This window comes from Mesoplodon densirostris, chromosome 8 (genome assembly GCF_025265405.1).
Source record: "Mesoplodon densirostris isolate mMesDen1 chromosome 8, mMesDen1 primary haplotype, whole genome shotgun sequence".
Taxonomy (NCBI): Eukaryota; Metazoa; Chordata; class Mammalia; order Artiodactyla; family Ziphiidae; genus Mesoplodon; species Mesoplodon densirostris.
This window is the reverse complement of record NC_082668.1, coordinates 56,662,940-56,677,377: the sequence shown is the minus strand read 5'-3', so window position 1 is coordinate 56,677,377 and position 14,438 is coordinate 56,662,940. Positions and strand designations below refer to the sequence as shown.

The 14,438-nt window shown below is 39.7% G+C and overlaps 1 protein-coding gene across 4 annotated transcripts in view; it reads left to right on the top strand.

Moving 5' to 3' along the window:
- The window catches only part of ZRANB3 (zinc finger RANBP2-type containing 3), a 263,915-nt gene that overhangs the window by 194,946 nt on the left and 54,531 nt on the right, over positions 1-14,438 (top strand). The window contains exon 1 of one of the 4 annotated variants that reach the window (XM_060105908.1): positions 4,241-5,045. The exons of the other annotated variants lie outside the window; for them this stretch is intronic. The gene's annotated coding sequence lies outside the window, so the exon portion shown is untranslated. Of the gene's footprint in view, positions 1-4,240; positions 5,046-14,438 lie in introns of those variants that run through there. 4 annotated transcript variants of the gene reach the window in all.

Below are 14,438 nucleotides of genomic sequence, written 5' to 3'. Positions count from 1 at the left end.
ACACTGCTGTAAAAATGGTAATGCAGGGCCTCCCTGGTGGCGCAGTGGTTGAGAGTCCGCCTGCCGATGCAGGGGATACGGGTTCGTGCCCCGGTCTGGGAGGACCCCATATGCCGCGGAGCGGCTGGGCCCGTGAGCCATGGCCGCTGAGCCTGCGCGTCCGGAGCCTGTGCTCCGCAACAGGAGAGGCCACAGCAGTGAGAGGCCCGCGTACGGCAAAAAAAAAAAAAATGGTAATGCAAAATATAGATTGGAAGAAAATATTTGCAATACATTCCCCCTGTTCCATTTTCCCATATCATAATTTTTGGTTTTATCAGTGTTCGTTGTTTACAGTATAATGACTGTTAAACATTTCACAGTTGAGCTATAATTACATTTCTTTGACAGCTATTGTTTTTCTTAGAGTTAATAACTATCTTGTTTTTTGTTTGTTTGCTTGCTCACTTAGCTTTCTTTGTACTTAGTACTGAGTATAGAATGATGCTCAAAGGAAAAGAATATATATGAGAACCTTTTAGATAATTTCCTGCGTGTGTAAGAAACCCTAGTTGGAAGTCAGAAGTGTTGATAGTTAATAGGAAGTTGCACCTAATTCCTAGGATCCTTGAAGAAAAAGAAAGGAGATGAAAAGTCAGTTGTCCCAGATTGGAATATATTCCCAAAGATTATTGGTAGCAGAAGGCTACCCTGACTTCCTACATTATAGATGTAGGTAACTTTGAGGGGAGGTATCTGGTTATTACATTTAATATTGTTTCCATGTGAAAATGTGTTTCAGAGTTCTCCCAAACCTATTTGTAAATGAATTTCTGAAATACCACAGATTATAAATTGGTTACTATGTTGTGTGCATACTAACAGTTGAAGCTTCCTTTCTTTGGCTAACTGTTTTCCTAATTCAACAGACATTTACTGAGTGCTTACTATGTGGCAAGGATTATGCTTGGTGCTAGAGAGGCATGGTGAACAAGACATGGTGTAGATTACCTCTACACTATGGAACTATGTAGTAGGAACTATGTAGTTCCTACCTCTCAAGGAACTTGGAGTCTGTTGGGGAAGACAGTAAAAGTAAATGTTCAAATACAATAGAGCATATTTAGGGCTTAAAAAACAGAATATTTTGGAAGGACATGGGAGAAGATACTTGGCCAAGTCTTGGGGATTCAGGAAAAATGTTCGAAGGAATGAACAAGTTAAGATTTAGCAAACCAAAGCAGAGGGGAGTGAAATGGGAATGGGATGGAGCTGATGGAATGTATTTCAGCACATGAATCATTTGTGCAAACTCACAAAGATTAACCAGGGGGCTTCCCTGGTGGCGCAGTGGTTGAGAGTCCGCCTGCCGATGCAGGGGATACGGGTTCGTGCCCCGGTCTGGGAGGATCCCGCATGCCGCGGAGAGGCTGGGCCCGTGAGCCATGGCCGCTGGGCCTGTGCGTCCGGAGCCTGTGCTCCGCAATGGGGGAGGCCACAACAGTGAGAGGCCCGCGTACAGCAAAAAAAAAAAAAAAAAAAAAAAGATTAACCAGGAATGGTGTATTTGGGAAACCAAAAGTAGGTCATGGCAAAAGCCTAGTATGTCAGAGAGGAATTCTGAGAGAGACTAGGTTGGAGACCACAGAGAGCAGTACCACATCATGAAGGTCACAGTTCACAGTGTGTAATTTATCCTAAGGGTTCGGAGCAATCAGATATTGTGGGGTAGAGTAAAGTGATCAGATTTGCGCTTTAGAAAAAGAACTGTAGCTGCAGGCATGCCTCATTTTGTTGAGCCTCACTTTATTGCACTTTGTAGATCGCATATTTTTTTTTACAAGCTGAGGGTTTGTGGCAACCCTGCATCCAGCAAGTCTCATTGGCATTATTTTTCCAACAGCATTCGCTAACTCGTGTCCCTGGGTCACATTTTGGCAATTCTCGCAATATTTCAGACTTTGTCATTATTATTATATTTGTTATGGTGATCTGTGATCAGTCATCTTTGATGTTGATATTGTAATTATTTTGGGGTGCCTTGAACAGTGCCCATATAAGATGGTGAAGTTAACCAATAAATGTGTGTGTTCTGACTGCTCTCCAGCCAGCCATTCCCCCATCTCTCTCCTTCTCCTCGGGCCTCACTATTTGCTGAGACACAGCAATATTGAAATTAGGTCAATTAATAACCATACAATGGCCTTTAAGTGTTCGAGTGAAAGGAACAGTTGCATGTCTCTCACTTTAAATTAAAAGATGAGAATGATTAAGCTTAATGAAGAAAGCATGTTGAAAACTGAGACAGGCTGAAAGCTAGGCCTCTTGCACCAAACAGTTAGCCAGGTTGTGACTGAAAAGGAAAAATTCTTGAAGGAATTTAAAAGTGTTACCCCAGGGACTTCCCTGGTGGTCCAGTGGTTAAGACTCCTCGCTCCTCATGCAGGTGGCCTCGGTTCAATTCCTGGTCAGGAAACTACATCCTGCATGCCACAACTAAATATCCTGCATGCCGCAGTGAAGATCCTGCGTGCTGCAACTAAGACCCGGTGCAGCCAAATAAATAAATAAATGCACATATATATATATTAATAGACATTAATTATTATATATTATTATGTGTATATACATACATAAATATATAATAATTTTATATATATATATATATATATATATATATATATATATATATATATATATATATATAACTCCAGTGAACACACGAATGCTAAGAAAGGAAAACTGCCTTACTGATGATATGGAGAAAGTTTTAGTGGTCTGGATAGGAAGTCAAACCAGCCACAACATTCCCTCAAGCCAAAGCCTAATCTAGAGCAAGGCCCTAACTCTCATCAATTCTTTGAAGGCTGAGAGAGGTGAGGAAGCTACAGAAGAATACAGTAAGTCCCCTACATACGAACCTTCAAGTTGCGAACTTTCAAAGATGCGATCATGTGTTCGTGTGTCCAGTCACGTAAGGTAGTTCATGGTCTGGCATATGTTATCACGTGCATGCATCCGCTACAAGTGGTTGTGCTTTTCTGTACTTTACCGTACAGTCCTCTATAGAGTACAGCAGTACAGTATCTTTATTTCCAGCCCAGGATGTCCGGAAGCAAGCGTAAAAGCAGCAGTATATAGCCAATTGTGTTAGTTGGGTACCTAGGCTAACTTTGCTGGACTTACAGACATGCTCTCAGAATGGAACTTGTTCATATGTAGGAGACTTATGTAGTTTGAAGGTAGCAGAGGTTGGTTCATGAGGTTTAAGGAAAGAAGTCATCTCTGTAACATAAAAGTACAAGGTGAGGGGCCTCCCTGGTGGCGCAAGTGGTTGAGAGTCCGCCTGCCGATGCAGGGGATACGGGTTCGTGCCCCGGTCTGGGAGGATCCCATATGCCGCGGAGCGGCTGGGCCCGTGAGCCATGGCCGCTGAGCCTGCGCGTCCGGAGCCTGTGCTCCGCAATGGGGGAGGCCACAACAGTGAGAGGCCCGCATACCGCAAAAAAAAAAAAAAAAAGTACAAGGTGAAGCAGCAAGTGCTGATGTAGAAGCTGTAACAAGTTATCCGGAAGCTCTAGCTAAGATAATTAATGAAGGTGGCTACCTTAAACAACAGATTTTCAATGTAGATGAAACAGCCTTCTACTGGAAAAAGATGCCATCTAGGACGTCTATAGCTAGAGAGAAGTCAGTGTCTGGGTTCAAAGCTTCAAAAGACAGGCTGATTCTCCTGATAGGAGCTAGTGCAGTTGGTGACTCTAAGTTGAAGCAAGTGCTCATTTACCATTCTGAAAATCCTAGGGCCCTTAAGAATTTTGCTAAATCTACTTTGCCTGTGCTGTATAGATGGAACAAAAAAACCTGGTTGACAGCACATCTGTTTACAACATTGTTTACTGAATATTTTAAGCCCACTGTTGAGAACAGTGCTCAGAAAAGATTTCTTTCAAAATACTACTGCTCATTGACAATGTACCTGGTCTGATGGAGACATAAATTGAGATTCATGTTGTTTTCATGCCTGCTAACACAGTATCTATTCTGTAGCCCCATGGATCATGGAACAATTTCAACTTTCAACACTTATTCTTTTTTTTTTTTTTTTGCAGTATGCGGGCCTCTCACTGTTGTGGCCTCTCCCGTTGCGGAGCACAGGCTCTGGACGCGCAGGCTCAGCAGCCATGGCTCACGGGCCCAGCTGCTCCGCGGCATGTGGGATCTTCCCGGACCGGGGCACAAACCCGTGTCCCCTGCATCAGTAGACGGACTCTCAACCACTGCGCCACCAGGGAAGCCCAACACTTATTCTTTAAGAAATATATTTCATAAGGCTGTAGCTGCCATAAATAGTGATTCCTCATTTAGATCTGGGCAAAGTAAATTGAAAACCTTCTGGAAAGGATTCACCATTCTAGATGCCATTAAGAACATTTGTGATTCATGGGAAGAGGTCAAAATATCAACATTAACAGGAGTTCGAAGGGAGTTGGAGTCCAACCCTCCTGGATGACTTTGAGGGGTTCAAGACTTCAGTGGAGGAAGTAACTTCAGATGCGGTGGAAAATAGCAAGAGAACTAGAATTAAAAGTGGAGCCTCAAGATCTGACTGAATTGCTGCAATCTCATGGTAAAACTTTAGTGGAAAGGGGTTACTTTCATGGATAAGCAAAGAAAGTGGTTTCTTGAGATGGAATCTATTCCTGGTGAAGTTTGTTGAAATGACAAAGGATTTAGAATATGACATAAATTTAGTTGATAAAGCAATGACAGAGTTTGAGAGGATTGATTCCAGTTTTGAAAGAACTTCTACTGTGGTAGAATGCTATCAAACAGCATTGCATGCTACAAGGAAATTGTTTGTGAAAGGAAGAGTCGATTAATGCAGCAAACTTCAGTGTTATTTTAAGGTACTGCTACAGCCACCCCAGCCTTCAGCAACCATCACCCTGATCAGTCAGCAGCCATCAACATCTAGGCACGATGCTCCACCAGCAAAAAGATTATGACACGCTGAAGGCCCAGATGGTTAGCATCTTTTAGCAATAAAGTATTTTTAAATTAAGGTATGTACATCATTCTTTTAGACATAATGCTATTGCACACTTCCTGGACTACAGCATAGTTTAAACATAACTTTCTAACGCACTGGGAAACGAAAAAATTCATGTGACTCACTTTCTTGTAATATTTGCTTTATTTCTGTGGTCTGGAACTGAATCTGCAGTATCTCCAAGGTATGCCTGTGTGTGGAGAATGCATTGGGAGGAATAAGCCTGTAGGCAGGGAATCCAGTTGGGATGCCGCACTGGTCACCTAGGTGATCTGAACCAAGAGTAGTGGCTGTACCACATCTTAACTGGAAAGAAAGAATAATTCAAAATATATTAAGACATTGGTGTTCGACTGAATATGGAGGAGAGGGTAAAAGTAGAATCTAGATTTTTTTGCTTGGCCAACTGGGTTCATGTTTCTGCCATTCACGGAGACTGGGAAAAACAGAAGATACCTTTTCTGCATAGTTCCCCATTCAGTACAATCTGTGCCAAATTCAGCAAGGCTAGAGCTATGAGGTAATAGAAGATTTGCTTTGTACTCTGCAACATCATATCGGAAATGCTTTTCTTTTTATTGAATCACTTGAACAATTAAGTCGAGAAATTTAAGGATAATTAGAACTATCGAATGATAGTTTATATAAATTTGAAAATCTTGATGAGAGTAAGAAGGAACATTTAAAGTAAATAATGAGTTTTCAAGTAAATGCATTTGTGTGAGTATACTTATAGGATATGCTATTTTATTTTATTATTTTATTTATTTATTTGGCCGCGCCACGAGGCTTGTGGGATCTTAGTTGCCTGAGCAGGGATCAAACCCGGGCCCTCAGCAGTGAAAGCAGGGAGTCCTAACCACTGGACCGCCAGGGAATTCCCCAGGATATGCAATTTTAGAGCCATATACTTAATTACTACCTAAAGTAAAACAAACTCTTCGTGATTTGTGATATTTAATTTTTTAAAGGCTATAACTTCATAATAAATAACACGTAAAGTGTAAAATCTTGTTCTTGTCAGATCTTCTGAGGAAGCAAGTACTTCCCACATCCATCTATATCACTGTTGTAACACTGTCCGTTCATTGTGGTTAGGGGTAGAAAGGACCTCTGTGGGTCATCCGCTCTTACTTTACTCCAGGCAGAGTTATGCATAACGTCTTCCAGACAAATGGGTCTCCATCTATCCTAGTTTTATAGATCTCCAGGTTAGGTTTCTTTGTCTGCTCTCATCTTTTCTCTTTTTCTTATATCCCGTAATGTCTTAGGCAGATGGGAATACAGTATCAGTGTTTCAAATTAGGACATGTCAGCAAATTAGGTCATATTAATATGATAATTTTTCATATATACAGTGTGATACTATATAATGGTGTTGACATGTCATCCGTGTGCTGTATAAACATTTATGCTGTTCTGCCTTTTGAGATTAAGTACTTGTACTTCTTTGGGGGATAGAGGCTGTATAAGTTTTAAGTATGTTTGTTTTTACATTATTGAGATCTCTTTTTCAGATATTTCTTAATAAGAAATTTAATGATAATGATAAGCAGTAAATGATGATAAACACTAAACAAAGGAAAAGACCATAAAATAATAAATGTTGCTAGTACAAAGTCAGTTACTGAAGGATCTCAGATAATTATAATTACTTTTCTTCCTCTATAACATTATTTTTATTTCTCTGTAATATTTGTTGAGAATATAATCGATGAAAATGAACAGATTCTTTTTTTTTAATTGAAGTATAGTTGATTGACAATGTTGTTTTAGTTTCTGCTGTACAGCACAATGATTCAGTTATATATGTATACATTCCTTTTTATATTCTTTTCCATTATGGTTTGTCACAGAATATTGAATATAGTTTCCTGTGCTACACAGTAGGAACTTGTTGTTTATCTATTCTACATATAATAGTTTACATCTGCTAGTCCGAAACTCCCAATCCATCCTTCCCCTATCCCCTCCCTTCCCCTTGGCAACCACAAGTCTTGAACAGATTCTTTAGATTTAAGATCAGCCTAATACTCTCCTAGAAAAAAACAGATGTAAGTTGTATGTGAACTCTTGGTTATTTTCTGGTACTTTGTAACAATGTCTCATTTTTAGAGAAAACCATTTTAAGAGAAATGCCAGTTATTTTTCTATGAAATTGATTAAGTCAACCCATAATTTTAAATTTCCTGTCATTGTGGGGATGGCAGCATTTCTTAGTGCCTTAAAAACTTTGCACAGGTAAATTGCTTTAAACACAAAGCACGGGCTTCCCTGGTGGCGCAGTGGTTGAGAGTCCGCCTGCCGATGCAGGGGACACGGGTTCGTGCCCTGGTCCGGGAAGATCCCACATGCCACGGAGCGGCTGGGCCCGTGAGCCATGGCCGCTGGGCCTGCGCGTCCGGAGCCTGTGCTCCGCAACGGGAGAGGCCACAACAGTGAGAAGCCTGCGTATTGCAAAAAAAAAAAAAAAAAAAAAAAAAAACCACAAAGCACATTTTCTGTTTGCTGTGTTGCCTCAGCCGCTCAAACAGGTAGAATCCTACTTATAATATGCAGTAAGGTATAATGAGGTCACTGCAATGTTCTCTGCCACACAGGGACTGGGATGTCATGAGACTAGGGTGCCTCTTCCTGAGCCAATTCTTTTGTTTAGGAAAGGATGTCTGGCTCTGAACCGGGTACTGTAGGCCCCTGTTTATTAGTAAGGAGATGGTCAGTAATAATAAAGGACAAATAAAACAATGATATTATCATTTTAGAGCAGGAAGGAGATGGTATGTTAGCTACGTGGCTATGTAGAATGGAGGAAGGCTTTAGTAAAGATGCGGAAGAAGGAAGAGTGGTTTAGGTTTTTGGGATGGTAGGAATGGTTAAGTCTGGATCACAGGTGGAGAGATTTGCCTTAGAGAAGAGAAGAAATACCTCTCTTGTACAAAAGGAAAGGAAGTGATGATGAGTAAAAGTAAGGAAAGGTAAGAGAATTCTCACATGATGAGTTCTGTTTTCTCTGGGCAGTGGGAAGTTTGAGAGCTAAGAGGCATAGGTTCTGATTTCAAACAAAGTGGCAAAGGTTGAAATTGTTTTTGCAGTTTACTGGAGGAATATAGTAATAATAAGAGCTAACACTTTTACAGTGTTACCACATGCCAACTGTTCCAAGCATATTTTATGCACTAACTCATTTAGTTCTTACCACTCTAAAGGTAGTAAGTAATTTTTATCCCCTTTTATACGTTGGGGAAACAAGGCACAGAGTTTAAGTGACTTGCTCAGGGACTCTTAGATTGTAAATGACGGAGGCAGGATTTGAACATAAACAGTTTGGCTACAGAGTATGTGCACTTACCCATCATTCTACTAGGATAGCAGAATATTTAATATTTGTCGGTGACCATGGGTTTATGGTGACTCCTGTTTCCCTATTAGTGATTTTTTAGCATCCCTGTACAGGCATGGAGAAAGAAGATATAGAATTTAGAAGTCTATACATTCTGTATATTATCATTTTAAACACCCAAAGAAGATTTCTTCATACTTAACTTTAGTTGTACAAAGTTGATAACCTTATTGACATGATCAATGGATGGAATTTAGAAAGAAATTGAGAATGTTTCTCAAAATTGATTCAGTTTTTAAAGAATTAGATTAGCTCTTTTGATCAATGACTTTTATGATCAAATTCACATGAAATCAACCTTTATGAAGAAACTTACATTCCTAATACTATTGCCTTTACTTTCTAACTTTGTCTAAATTTGGTTAACCCAATGGAGTAGGTTATTCCTGGGAATGTTCTCTCTCATCCATCCTTGCCAGATAGATAGATAGATTAGATAGAATGATTAGGTAGAACAATTGCTTTATTATATCTTGTTCCAAAAAGTTTTATGGAAAGGTTTAGGATCTCAGGTTCTTTGTAAAATTGTGTTGGCTAAGGTATTAAATTGGGGTTACTCGCTTCTTACATACAGTATCGTAGCCCTTCTGTTTCTCAGTGTAAAATGGGCTGCTTGCAAAACTGGGCCAGTGTCAAAAGATTAGATGTATTAGAAGTGTTAGATTTCTATTTACAGATGGGTTCATAAGCATGCCTAGAGGTAAGAAGATCACGCTTCTAATAGTTCACCCAAACTATCTTTGGAAGTTTTCTATGAGGAAATTTTGGCATGGGGCTCTGTAAAAATGTCCAGAACACTGATAGAGTATGGAATGACCATTTTCCCCTGAAGGCTGTCTTCTACCAGATTTGAAAATATTTTTTCAGGTTGATGGAATGGTTTCTAAATTAAGAACCATTGGCAGGGGGAAAGGGATAGCAGAAGACAAATTGCTAGCCTTTCTTTGTGATGGTCTGCAGGGCAAGTAGGGAGGTGAATAAGCAATGCATGTTCTCTTTTACTTGTTACTTTCCTTTCCTCATTTAAGATCATTTTAAAGGATAAAAGGTAAGTTATCACAAATAAATTAGTAGGAAACACTATAAGGTGAAATAGATAAGTGAATAAAAACAAGAGAGGTGGGACTTCCCTGGTGGCGCAGTGGTTAAGAATCCATCTGCCAATGCAGGGGACACGGGTTCGATCCCTGGTCCGGGAGGATCCCACATGCTGCAGAGCAACTAAGCCTGTGTGCCACAACTACTGAGCCTGCGCTCTACAGCCCACTAGCCGCAACTGCTGAGCCCGCGTGCCACAACTACTGAAGCCCATGTGCCTAGAGCCCGTGCTCCACAACAAGAGAAGCCACCACAATGAGAACCACACGCACCGCAACGAAGAGTAACCCCCGCTTGCCACAGCTAGAGAAAGCCCGCGTGCAGCAACAAAGACCCAACGCAGCCAAAAATAAATAAAATAAAATAAATAAATTATAAAAATAAAAGAGACAGAGAGGATATCAACTGATGAATGGACAAATAAAATGTGGTATGTCCACACAATGGAATGTTATTTGGCAATAAAAAAAAGAAATTAAACACTGAAAAATGCTACAAAGTGGATTAAAACATTATGCTAATAAAGAAGCCAGTCACACAAGACCACATATTATGTGATTCCACTTATATTAAATGTCAAAATAGTCCAGTCGGGCTTCCCTGGTGGCACAGTGGTTGAGAGTCCGCCTGCCAGTGCAGGGGACATGGGTTCGAGCCCTGGTCCGGGAAGATCCCACATGCTGCAGAGCAGCTAAGCCCGTGTGCCATAACTGCTGAGCCTGTGCTCTAGAGCCTGCAAGCCACAACTGCTGAGCCCATGTTCCGCAACTACTGAAACCCACGTGCCTAGAGCCTGTGCTCTGCAACAAGAGAAGCCACCGCAATGAGAAGCCTGCGCACCGCAACAAAGAGTAGCCCCCGCTCGCCACAACTAGAGTAAAGCCCGCAGGCAGCAACGAAGACCCAACGCAGCCAAAAATAAATAAATAAATTTATTAAAAAAACAAAATAGTCCAGTCCATAGAGACAAAAAATAGATTAGTGTTTGCCTAGAGCTAGGGGTGATCCAGGTACCTGCAGTGGGGGTGGGGTGATTGCTAAGAGATGAAAGATTTTGTTCAGGGTAATGAAGATATTCTGAAATTGTGGTGAAGGATGTACAACTCTGAATATACTAAAGGCTATTCACTGCTTTCATCAACAGCCTCCATAAGTAGCCTCGGGGTGACCGCTGCAATTCCTGGTATCAAGTGCAGGCCATAATGTCCAAAGCAAGGAAGAGCTTTCCATAATGTCCCTTTTGTCAGTTAGGATTTTTTTGAAGCCTCCAGCAAACTTCCCATGTTTCTTACTAGTCAGAATCACTTGCAGGGGGAATGAAAGTGCTAGGCTTGCTTAGACCTATCACAATTCACCTCTTGTTGACTAGTAAGGGCTTAAAGAGTTGTCCTTAAAGTATGTGCCCACCAGATATCTAAAGAGAACTGCCGTTTAGGCTGGGGCCTGAGGACTTCAAAACTTAAGGAGAAGCTTCTTTTCTGATCCTTGTTTAAACAGTAAGGAAGACTTGGAGTCAACTCTACTGCAGTTGAGGAGAGAGATCACTCATCGCTGAACACAGGGAGAGGTGGAGATTTATAGCCAATAAGCAGGATGAAGAGGTTGGTGGATGGAAAATTACTAAGAGGAGACATCAAGGGTAGGGGGATTCTTGCTAAACTGGTTGCTCCTGCCAGCAGCATATGCTTGTCTGGAAGACTAAACTATGCATGTCTAAGTACGCAGGCTGGTACAGTGAAACTATGAATGGCTCATTAAATCAGTTATGGTTTCTTTGGTCACTCACTCCTCTCCTACTTGGATAACCGGTGATTCTAGAGCTCCTTGCAGTGGGGTTGTCTGCACTTGTCAGATTGAAACCAAGGCCAAAATAGGTTTCTTGCTAAAAGAAGGCAAAGGAATTAGCTATCAAAAGTGGCGATGAGGAACTTGATCAGATACCAAGAGTTGATCAGGTGTCAAGGGTGGGAGCATTCTTGATAAACTGACTTAGCAGGATTCTTGCGAAGACTGGGCCTGGCAAGGGTAAGACAGAAGGCCAAAGTTGAGGCCTAGTCAAAAACAGGGCTCAGAGAAGCGTAACTGAAGTTCAGTCAAGGAGAAAGTCTTTGTCCTAGCTCCAGTTTGGTGTTGTTGTTGTTGTTTTTTTTCACTCTTTCTCTGTCTTATTTTATGATTAAAGGCTGACAACTTTAAGTACCTTTCATCAGGTCTTTAATGCAATGTAGGTTTTTCTTTAACTACTTTTACTTCAAAATATGATGTACACCTATTCACTGAAAAAAAATTTTAAAATAAATTGTACAACATATTCTATTTCTGCATTTCTTTAAATGAGATGTAGTGTGTAGTCTTCATTAATTATTTAAATTAGAACTTTGACTCACAGACACAGTACCAACAGACCAATTTCAGTAAAATAAGATGGATTTGTGAACATGGCAGCTTCTACAAAACCTGAACCAGTATAATCAAAATGCTGACCATTAACAGAACCTGCCATTCCTATATAATACCTTAAAAGCAAATTTCTGCTCAGATAACTTAAAATATGACAATGCAGTGACTGTTTTATTTAGAATAGAATCAGAACAGGGGAAATGCATGTATAGTTAATTTTAAAATGCAAACCTGTGCAGTCCCCAACCTAAGAACCTAAGAGAATCCCGAAGTTCCTTTGTTACGTAGATGTTTTGGTTCTCCAAACACATTCTCTCCTAGGAAGCAATGTCACAATGATGGTTAAGTTAACGGGTTAGTCCCGAGAGACTGTTTAGGCCATTGAACTTTATATAATTGAACTTTATATTAATAGTAACCATAAGCCTTTCTGAACCTGTGATTGGAAGGAATAGGGAGCAGGGGCTTGAGCTTTGGCATGAGCAGTTTCCGGTTGTACTGCGAGGGGTTGATGTTAGTGGAGGAGACTGGCAGAAACAGCTTGCTTGTGAAGAGGTGGGGAATGCATCTGAGACTGGGGTACAGTGATTATATAGTTTGTAAGTCTTCAGTGGCTGGTAAATGAATGTACCTTAAAAATACTCCAACTTGATATGTACTTTTTGAAAGGCTTATCACAATAAATATAGCTCTTTAGGCAAACATGCAGTTTATTAAAGTGGTTCAGTTACCATGGCAACATATCTGGAATTTATAGCTCCTTATTTCGAGAGGGCTTCATTTCCACTTTCTGAGGCACTGAAGTCCAAGGCTAAAGTTCTTAACAGCCTCCAGTCTCATTGTGTGAATTTTTATTGTTTAGAAAACTTAGACATACAAAATTTAGCTTGCAGAATCAATCTTGTGACTTCATAGTCATATGCATGAATTTTAAATAGGTATTTTTCAATTTTAAAATGCCCCCGTTTTAAAATTTTTTTAGTTACTATCAAAGCTACATATGATCATAATTTAACGAGAAGAAATAGACATTTCAAAAAGTAATGGTCCCCTAAACTTACTCCCCAGAGGCAACCACTTTCTTTTCTTTTAGCTGATTTTTTGGGGATTTACTTCAAATCCCTCAGCAATGTGTTTATCTTGCTTCTTGGTGTGTATTACTGCTTGCTTTGTAATTTTAGCTGTCATCTATTGGCTTCCCAATATGGAAGATAAAATTTTAGCTCTTTCACCCCTCAGCCCCACCCTCACACCCAGACCTTTCCCCTATTCCCATTCTTCTAACAAAGTGATAGGTAGGGAGGTAAGTAGATTGATAGATTGACAGATCAGTCTATCAATAGAAAGAGTTGAAGAGATACAGTTTTACTGATTTTATAGAAATGTATACTAATTTTGGCTTGATCACTATTCACCATGTATATTATTAGAACCATGTTTGTAATATTTACAGATGAACCATGTAATATACTATCGATATACTATGGATATTTTCTTTTTTCTTTTACAACTCATTTTCACTAATTCATCCTCAAACTTTACCTTAGTCGTTCAGTCTTCTCTCAGTACCTTTAAGCATTAGAATTGCATTAATTTTATCTTCTTAAGCAAATTTTCCCTGCAGCATTTGATCAGCTGGAGTCTGGACCATTGCTCTTTGGATCTGTTGCAGAGCTCTCATCCAGGGGTTTTTCTTTATTTCTCCTGTGTGCTGAATTACCCCTTTTTTTACATATATATTACTTTCTTTATTTGTTTACTCCGTTGTTTGGCTGGACCACATTCTCTAATAGCCTCCCAAGAAAGCGTATATTGGAGGTGAATTGTTTGATACCCCTGCATATTTGAAAATGCCTTTGTTCTACTTTTATAACTGATTTTTAATTTGGCTGGACATAAATTTTTAATTAGAAATCACTTTCTCTCAAAATTTTCAGTATTGATGTTGAGATATCCAATGCAATTCAAATTTTTTATTTTGTTTTGTTTGTGAAATCTATTCTTCCCCTCTCTGGAAGCTTATAGAATTGTTTGTTCCCAGTGTTCTAAAATTTCATGATGATGGGCCTCACTCTGGGTCCATTTTCATCCATTGTGAAGGATCTTCAGTGCACATTTTACAGTTTCCATTTTGGAAACTTACAGCTTTAAGTTCTATAAAATATTCTTAATTTTTTTTATTATTTCCTTTTTTCTGTATTGTTTTCTGGAACTTTTATTTTTCATATATTGCCCTCATGGCCTGGTCCTATAATTTTCTTATATTTTATATTTTCTGTATTTTTTCCATCTACTTCCTGGAAGATTTTCTTAGCTTAGTAACCAGTGCATTTTTAATTTCTGCTACTATATTTTTACTCTTCAAGAGTACTCCCCCCACCCCACCCCACCCAACTCTTCCCTTTTTTGTAGCATCCTGTTCTTGTTTTATAAATGTCATCTCTTCTAGTTTTTTTCCTCTCTCTGCATAGTTTATCTGTTCATATAGGTTGCTTTCCATAAATGTCT